The sequence below is a fragment of the Peromyscus californicus genome, unplaced genomic scaffold (genome assembly GCF_007827085.1).
Source record: "Peromyscus californicus insignis strain IS unplaced genomic scaffold, ASM782708v3 Scaffold_10__1_contigs__length_136768540, whole genome shotgun sequence".
In the NCBI taxonomy this organism is placed as follows: domain Eukaryota; kingdom Metazoa; phylum Chordata; class Mammalia; order Rodentia; family Cricetidae; genus Peromyscus; species Peromyscus californicus.
The window spans coordinates 35437050-35447026 of NW_026294391.1; the positions used below are offsets into that span (position 1 = coordinate 35437050).

Genomic DNA, 9977 nt, shown 5'->3' on the forward strand with positions numbered 1-9977 from the left:
CTTTCACATGGTTCCAGGTTTTCATGGCAAGTGCCTTTTCTGGCACTGGGTCCTCAGAGTTCAATGTGTTTAATGTGGCAACCAAATTCGCTTGTAGATCTGTCTCTCTGTCTCTCTCCCTCCCTCCCCCATCTTCCTCCTTCCTTTCTTTTTCTTTCCTTCTCTCCTCACTCTCTTCATTTGTCCTTCCTTTCCTTTTTCTTCCCTTCCTTTCTTGCTTCCTTCTTTCTGTATTTCCCAGGCTACCCTCAAAATTACAGTCTCCTGAATCCTAGGGTTACAAGCATGCATCACCACACTACCGGTCTTGTATAGATTCCCTTTCTGTCAGAGAGTGCATGAGATGAACCATCAACCTCTGGGTCTTTATCTAGAGCCCTGGACAGATCTTTATCTTCTGTTCCCATTTGGAAAGCTGAAATGGATCTGTACCATTGCCATTCTCATTGTTTTCATGCTTTGTGGCATCCATAGCATGCTTGATTTTGTTTCTTCCACATTCAGAACACATATAGACAGACACCTTTGAGCCACTCATCCCAGCCTTGTAATTGTCCTTCTTACTTAGACTTTCCTAAGGACTGTTGGAGGCAACCTATCTCCCGCTGCTGTAGATGACTTCAAAACTGACAACCTTCCATTTCTTTCCTTGCTTCTGGTAACCCAGATCTTGGATTCTAGTGGAGTTCTCATGTGTCTCATTGTGTTTGTATTTTAAAATCCATATCTTGTTTTCAGAATTCCATTTGTCAGACAGTGTCTGAGTACAAACATTTCAAAATCTGGGCTCATTATCCTATAGAATATGATGATAATTCTCCTTGCAGCAATTCCAATGGCTCAAACTCCTCTGTTGAAAAGTATTGTTTTAATGAGCTCCCTATTAGGCTCATTTAAAGGACGTTACCAAGAATGATACATAAAAGACAATAATAGTCTTTCTCACTATCTCAAACTGAATTTCTCAATTCATGTGACAGTTAAATGCTGCCGTTGACTTTTAAGGGAATTAAATGGGCTTGATTGCAGTGACTGATCATCTAGTGCTGGAACTATGCATTTTTCTACTACAGTAGAGGAAATAATTTAATTAGTGGGTTATTGTAAATGTTCTGATTCTAATGCATTAACTCCTGTGGCCTGAGGCTGATAGGAAAGAAATTAACACTGACTCTTTCTGACTGTGGGAATGAATTGGTGTTTCTAGGGCAAGAAAATTAATTATAAATGCTCTCAAGTTTAAGACTGCCAGATTTTTTATGATAAATGATGTAATTATGAGATGTCAAGTATACAAATAGTCATGCTTCGACATTTCAGCTTATTAATTCCAACATTCCCCCATTATATAGGGCACAGTCATCACATTTAACTGCTCAGTAAAGGGAAGGAAAAATCATTGTTCTCTCCACTCTCCCCATGATTTCCAGTCAGTAAATTTCAGGAGACAATGAATGCTAATGCACGGCAGCTCCTCTGACAGTCTCATGTTTCATTTTGAGCCAAGACCAAAATAAACAGGAAAAAAAATGACCTAGGAAAGTAGGCTAATGCTGTAAAAGTTGAAACAACTTTTTAATTAATTTTTAAAAATCATTATTGTGCGTGTGCTCACATGCATGGGCATACTTGCCATAGCCCTCTTGTGGAGGACAGAGGACAGCTGTGGACTCAGTTCTCTTCTCCCACAATTTCATAGATGCTGTGTATCAACCACATGCTACCAGGTTTGCATGGCAAGAGCCTTTATGCACTACATCATTTTGTTGTCTTTGAGTTAATGTTTGTAGAAGAAGTGTGAAATTTGTCTTTAGTTACTTCACATTTATCCACTCACCCTCTCTCTTCTGCTCATTTGCAGGTAGATAAATGTTCAGCACCTTGATACAGAGTTCTATTTGGTCTCAGGAGATTTGGATTTACCTGAAAATGTCCTCTCTCCTTATTCCTCATAGTTCCTATATTTTGTGGCATCATGACAAATGAAATTTTTCTTTTTTAAAAAATATATTTTTCATACAATATATTCTGATTATGGTTTCATCTCCCCCTACTCCTCCTAGTTCCACCCCCCATTTCCCCTCCCATCGAAATCTATACCCTTTCTATCTCTTGTTAGAAATGAAACAGGAGTAATAATAATAATAATAATAATAATAATAATATAAAATAAAAAAGATTAAAAATAAACAAACTGGAATATGACAAAACAACCAAACAAGAAAAAGTGCCAAAGAAAAAGCACAAGAAATGCATATAAATGCAAAGACAAACATGTTCATACACACAGGAATCCTATAAAAACATAAATCAGAAGCCATATATATATATATATATATATATATATATATATATATATATATATGCAAAGGACATGTAAGTTTAAACTGTCCTGACTTAACATTATGAGACAAGGAACCTCCAAAGACACCCTTGAGTTCATTTTCTGTTGGCCTCCTACTGCTGGGAATGGTACCTTCCCTTTACACTATTTTTTTTGCCCAGTGAGACAAACTAATTTTAGAGAAAACTAATTTTTCATTTTCAAGTGGTTATCCTTTGAAGATTGCTTCTGGTTTATGGATGAGGGCATGTGTCCACTTCCTTCAGCTCTAGGACCCCATTAGGTACAGACCCTTGCAAGCCCTGTACATGCTGCCCTAGTCTCTGTGAGTTCATATGTGTCCTTTACCTCAATATTTTGAGTAACCTAGAGTTGATTTAAAGTATAGGAGGTGGTGTGAGTAAGTTACATGCAAAAGCTACATTGTCTTACAGAAGAGACTTGAACATCCACATTATTTTGTGTCACAGGTCAGGGATACCTGGAAGCAATCTCCCATACATGCAGGGACTGATGTGAATGCACACAAAGCCTCACAATAACCTACTGCACCTGTCAAAGTGCAATCCACACTCAACCAAAGAAGATAAGCATCTGCCTGGTATTGACTCCTTTTAGTCTTTACTCCACCTAGTAAAGTGATTCTCAACCTGTGGGTTGTGATCCTTTTAAAGGGAGTTAAACAACCTTTTCACAGGGCTCACCATCAGAAGACACAGATATTCACATTATAATTCATAACTGTAGCGAGATTGCAGTTATGAAGCAGCAACAAAAATAATTTTATGGTTGGGGGTCACCACGACATGAGGAACCATATTAAAGGGTAGTTGCATTAGGAAGGTTGAGAACCATTAGTCTAAAATCTGTCATATTTGTCCTTTAGGCACTTTTATCATCTTCAACCCTTATATTCTACCTGTGGTAGGCAGAACTCTTAAGATGTGCCCTAGAATTATGACATACAAGTGTGTCTGCCTTGTATTTCCTTCCCTGGGCATAGGTAGGACCAGTAAGTAGAACAGATGTCACTCCAAGGACTAAATCCCTCATCAGGTAACTGAATTAATCAAAAGGAAGCTTATTTTGCTGGATCTACCTATTCACCCCCATCCCCCGCAAAATTGACAAGCATTGGGACTAGGGATAGATAACTCAGTTGGTAAAATAATGGGTATGCATAAGAACCTGAGTTTAAGCTCCAGAACCCATGTCAAAAAGCCAGGTGTGACACATGCTTATAATCCCAGCACTATAGAAGTGGAGACAAGCCTAATTGGCACATCCCCCCCCAAAAAAAAAACAATGTCAGCAGAAGCTGAGGAATGACAGAAACTGAGTTTGATCTCTGGCCTCCATACACACATGCATACATAGTAACATACACATGTGTATCCACCTACACACACACACAAATGACAAGAAGCAACAGCAGCTCTCATAGTCCATGGAGGAAGGAACCAGGCACTTGATTAGCAGCTTCCTGTGTGGGCTTGTGACAAGGAACCTTGACTAAATCCTAGAATTTGAAAGTGGCCTAGGCAGGCAGCCAGCAGAAAAATAAATAAATAAATAAATAAAGCCCAGACACTAAGACACAGCTGTAAGGAAATGGTTTTTGCCAGCAACTTGTGAGTACAGAGGGAGCCAAGGCTTGAGAATGGAATACAGGCCAAACACCACACGATGGTTTCAGCTTGGAGAGGCACACATGCACAGGTGACCCAGCCATTCCACATCCATATCTGGGGCTAATAGAAACTGTAATATACAATCTTATATTATTAAACACTACTAAGCTGGCCGGGCAGTGGTGACGCACACCTTTAATCCCAGCACTCGGGAGGCAGAGCCAGGCAGATCTCTGTGAGCTCGAGGCCAGCCTGGACCACAGAGTGAATTCCAGAAAAGGCACAAAGCTACACAGAGAAACCCTGTCTCGGAAAAAAAAAATACTGCTAAGCTTTTGGTCAATGGTTATACAGCCATAGAAAACATACATCTCCCTGCAGCAAACATTCTTTAGTGAGCTATTATGAAATGCCCACAATTCAAAGCACATCATTGATAGTTATCATTTTTCTTATTTTTATTATTTTTTGAGAACTTTGTATAATGTATTTTGATTGGATTTAATCCCCACTCCTTCTAGATACATTCCCCCTACCCTACTTACCCAGCATTGTGCTTTCTTTTTTTAAAACTCATCAAGTATTGTTGATGCTGCCCATATACCCTGAGATGTGTGCCCTTCCAGTGGAGAATGATCATTGCTAAATGGGAATAGTATTAAACTGACCAATAATGATTTATTGTTAACACCCATAAATTAGTGCATCTCTGAACACTCACCAAAGAAGCTTCTATTTTCAATAGATGGTGTTAAACACTGAGTGACCCACAAGTGGTCACTGTTCAGAGAATAAAATACTGTAGAATTCTCAGCCAGAGAACATCCATACATCTCTTCCTCCCAAGACTCAGGGATCATTGCAAAACAGGAGGCAGAAAGATTTTTTTGTCTGTTTTGTTGTTGTTGTTTATCTGTCTGGTTTGTTTGTTTATTTGTTTTTGAGACAAGGGCTCTCTACATACACCCTGGATGTCCTGGAACTCACTTTGTAGACCAGGCTGGCTTGGAATTCACAGAGATCTGCGTGCCTCTGCCTCCTAGGTGCTGGGATTAAAGATGTGCATCACCACACCCAGCTTACAGATGGATTTTTAAGAGCCACAAGTGGTGGATTACATGGTACCTGTTTTCTAAACATTTAGTCATTGTAAGTATGCCAGGCACAGCAGAAAGGCTGCACTTTCTTTTGAGTATCCTAAGTTCAGTAATATGGTGTGTGCAATTTATGTGCAAATATTTTATTGCCTTAGAGAAGGGATACTAGCATATGTGGGGTTTTGCATTTGCTAAACTGGATTGCTGAACCCATTTAAGTAGGAAACATCTATGCTGTTCTTGCTATTATTCTGTTGCTCACTCTGGGTCCTACATGGGTCTGACATGTATACAACGTTAGTTTCCTCACATCTGCTTTCGAGGCTGCAGTCATTCCATAGCCCAACATGGATCTGCACACTACTAAAGTTCTCAGCACAGGAAGGATGCAAAAGTCCTACATCACATATTGGAATGCCCCTCCTCTATGCATCTCTCATAGCCACTTTTCTACTCTTTCTCTCCACCAACAAAAGGGAAGTCATAACACAAATACATGAAAGGATTTGTTAACATACGTATATTTACCCAAAAGTCACTGCACACATCCTTTCAATTAAGCATTCCATAAATGATTGATACCCTCATTGCAGAAGCATGGAATCATATATAATAATTGGTGCAGTACCATTTACCTCCACCCTAAAAATGGTAGAATGTTCAACATTAGCTTAGCATCCTGGAAGGAGGTGAGGATACCAGACATCTGTGAGCTGCTGGTGTACAATGAACTGGACACAGTGTTTCTTGACAGAATATTAGCTAAAATGAAGCATCTAAGACTCCCTAAATAGAAGAGAGAGATTTCCCTCACAGCAAGGTGCTTCATTTACCTCATTAGCTAAACTCCACAATGGATGACTTATTACAGGCATGAGCCCAAGGATGAGAAGAATGTAGAGGCATTTAAGAAGGCTACTCACACAAGAGTGCAAGGGAAGAGGGTGGGATTGCCCTTCCACGAAGAAAATTCCACTCACTAGACCTATTGAAGAAAACCCACACCCATGAAATGTGAGTGAGGACAAACTCATTCCTGGGTGATTCTTGATCCCACTCAAATTGCATTCTTCTAGGTTATGTAAAGAGTAATGGGATTCCAGATAAACCTGCCTTGACATTCATTTTCCAGCAAATGACAGTAACCTAATGTAACACAAATAGCTAATTGAAAACCCGGAGCCAGATATTGGGGTGAAAGCTGAAAGATCAGAGAATCAGAACAAGCCACAGCCAACCTCACCTCACCAAATCCTCAGCCAATCCTGTTTCCATGAATCCCCAGACTGAAAGCCTCTGAGTCTTCACCCGTGAGGGTCTTAGTTGAACTGCTGCTTAGTTCCTGTCTCCTCACGCCACCTTTTATACCATCCTCCACCCAGCTATGTCATTTTCTGGGATTAAAGGCATGTGTGCTTTCCAAGCAAGGCATGAGATCTCAAGTGCTGGGATTAAAAGAGTGTGCCACCAATGCCTGACTCTGTTCTCAGTGTGGCCTTGAACTCAAAGATCCAGATGGATTTCTGCCTCCCATGTGATAGGATTAAAGGTGTGTGCCACGACTGTCTGGCCTCTATGTCTAATCTAGTGGCTGGCTCTGTTCTCTGATCCCCAGATAAGTTTATTAGGGTACACAATATATCACCACAACCTAATGCTTGTTGGAAAGTTAATGACCCACCTTCAAATTGCCTTTGGGGAAACTTCAATTCAGGACTTTCCCAAAGAATATTTCATCTTATTCCTTTGAATTATGGTTATATTATAAATTTCACAATGGTTTTTCTTCTGAATCAAAACAATATCCCACATGATAAATCCTAGGAAACATGCAGAAGCTATGGTAAAACTTGTACAAGCAAAATGATTATGAAAGCTATATTTGACACAAAGCACAGTAGGTATTGATCCAGTGCTTAGAGTTCATGGAACAGTGTTAAATGAAGCACTGAGGGAGCATTGTGGTTCTACACTATTGTCTTAAATGCATCAGTATACAATCCTAAATGTTGGTATGTGAGAAAGCATGATTCAAAAGAAACTAAGAACCAATATGGCAAGAATAGCCCATGGCTTAAAGCAAATTACATCAATCTCCAGATGAACCTCTCAGCAGCATACTGAGAACAATGGACATAGGAACATGATTAGATGATAGTAAGTAACAGCACAAAGTAGATGAAAATTCAAATGTCTTGGAAGACTTCAGTTTTTAAAGGGACAGTGGATGACCTATTCAGAAAAGTACCTACTATTTTTTTCTAGCATCACATCAATTTCTGGTTAGATTTTTAAAAGGAAATATAAACAGATAGAATAAGTAGATATAACAGATAAATGGAACAAGAAAACAATATATAGATGATAGAGACAAACAGGTGATTGATAGATGATAGATATGATACAATTGAACAGAATGGGTGGAAAGAAAGTAATAGATGAGGTAGATAGACAGATACATAGATAGATAGATAGATAGATAGATAGATAGATAGATAGATAGATAGATAGATAGATGGATAGATAGAGCTTAATAGATGGGTAAAGTAAATGGATCCCAAAATAGATGTAATAGATGAAAGAGAATAGAATATACATATGAAAAATAGAAATAGATACATACAAATAAATATGTGTGTATGTGTGTGTGCAGATACAAATGTAAGTACTTATTTTAAACAATTAGCTCATTTCTAGGGCTTGAAATCAGCAATATGAGCTGAGGTTCAGGTAGAACTCAGTGGGTGCTACAGTCTTAGGTCTGGAGCACAGAAACTCAAGTAGGATATCCATGTTGCAGAAACATTTCTCTGTGAAACCTCAGTCTTTGTTCCTAAGACCCTCAACTGTCTTAAGACCCACATATTGTCAAGTGATCTGATTTCCTTAAAATCCAGATTTCAATGCAGTCAAATTTCAGAAGTATTCCCACAATAACATCTGGATTGATGTTTGGACAAAGAGCTAGATCCAAGAGTTTAATCAAGCTGCCTAATAGAACTAATCATGACAGTACAGTTAAGGTGGGCCATAAAAGGGAACTGATCCATATTGGACAGATCTCAGCAAAAAAGTTTGATAGTAGGCTAGGCAGAGACCACATTCTCATAATGAAATGATGCTTATCTAGTCAATGAATAGTTGCTGAATGCCTAAGAGGAACTGATGACTGTTATAGGGCCCACAGACAGAGCGGTAAACAACCAGGTATGGTATTTGTCCTGGTAGAGTAGTCAGGCTAGAGCAGACATTAATAAAAATAACCCAGATCAACCTATCCATGTTAGTCAAGTTTAATGTGAGTTCAACCACACTGTTTACTTAGGAATTGCATATGAGTGCTTCAGAGCTGTGAAAGAAGAACTGAGGAAAAGATTGTATGAATGGCTAATCCCTCCATGGAGAGATAATGGCTTTTTGACTGCTCTCTTGGTGTAGGCATTTTCATGGCAGGAGAGTGAAACCTGAGGCACACTCCTATTAACAGATGTCAGGGCTGGATGGACTACTGTATTTCAGAATTAAGTAAAAAGAAATTTAGCATATATCTTTTAAATCTCAAGTAAAGGAACATCCTGTAACAAAAACATTTATCACAGGAATAAAGAGAAAATGAGAACTGGCATTTGGTGTTGGGACACAGTAGAAGAGTATCTACATGGGGAAGGCAAGAGTAAAGAAAGATGATATAGTGGCTCTTTTTGTGTTGCCTCCTAGGCAGTTCACTGTGTCGAGATGAAGGAATATCTCCTTCTCAGCCACCAGCTACCAGAAACTTGTTAAAGCAGACAATGAACACAACCTTTGTACTTTCTATGAGAAAGGAATGGCCACAGAAGCAGCTGATGACAGTCTGGGTGAAGAACAGCACAGTTGTGTGATCTAAATCAGTGATGGCAATGACAGAAGAGGTTCTCCCCTGAAGCAAATTGTCTTGAACCATGGCAGAGTGTACCTGCTGTTGAGTAAGGGACATTCTTGTCATAGACCAAGAACTGGAGAGAGTAAGAATAAGTCTGTTCTCAACTTAATTATTGTAAAGAAAAGAGAGTAGGGTATCCCTGGACTGACAGACCCTATTGTGTCTCAGCAGTTGGGACCCAAAAGAGCTAGCAGAATCTGAAAGCTTTCCAGTCTCTCTAAAGGAGATAATGTCCACCAATATGTTTTTTAGAAAGCTCTTAAGCAAAGAAGGTAAGAAGCTCGGGACCAAAGAACCCAAGATTCAGCCTTACTCATCCAAACACCAACATATTGCTCTGAAGAAACAGTGTACTAAGAAAAATAAGGAGGCTGTGGAATATGCTAAGCTTTTTCCTGAGAGACTGAAGGAAGCCAAAGAACAATGCCAGAAACAGATTGCCAGGAGATGTAGGCTCTCCTCTCTAAGAGCTTCTACTTCTAAGTCTGAGTCCAGTAAAAAACAAGAGTCTTTAAGAGTAACAAATAAATGATCAGACCTTGAAAAGAAAAAAAACCTAACAGAACAAATGTAAACACCAGCCAACATGAAAAAGAAAAAACACTTCAGTATTTTAGACCCCATTGTCTTCAAAGAAGTTAAAATCATAAAAGCAGAAGGTCTGAACTAAATAGCAGAGCAACATTTTGCAGAGAAAAAAAACTAAATCAATTAGGTAGACAAAAAAATCCACAGATTTAGTAAGGATGCAGAGAAAATGAATAGAAAAGTAAAACACATTGAGAAATAGCACATATTTGACAACACAGATGACAAGAAAAATACCAGTGAAAAGAAATCAATTCTCTTCAGAAAGCCACCAGAATGATTGAGAAAGAAGCAGTTACAACAATTTCTATTAAATAACTATTGTGGCCTATGTAGTTTGGTAAGTATTTTGCATCTGTCAACTCTAATTCTTACAATAATTCTTTAAGATACAA

The 9977-nt window shown here is 38.8% G+C and overlaps 1 pseudogene; it reads left to right on the top strand.

The window, feature by feature from the left end:
- Positions 1-8078: 8078 nt before the first annotated feature.
- LOC128114207 (40S ribosomal protein S6-like) lies at positions 8079-9526 on the top strand (annotated as a pseudogene).
- Positions 9527-9977: the final 451 nt, after the last annotated feature.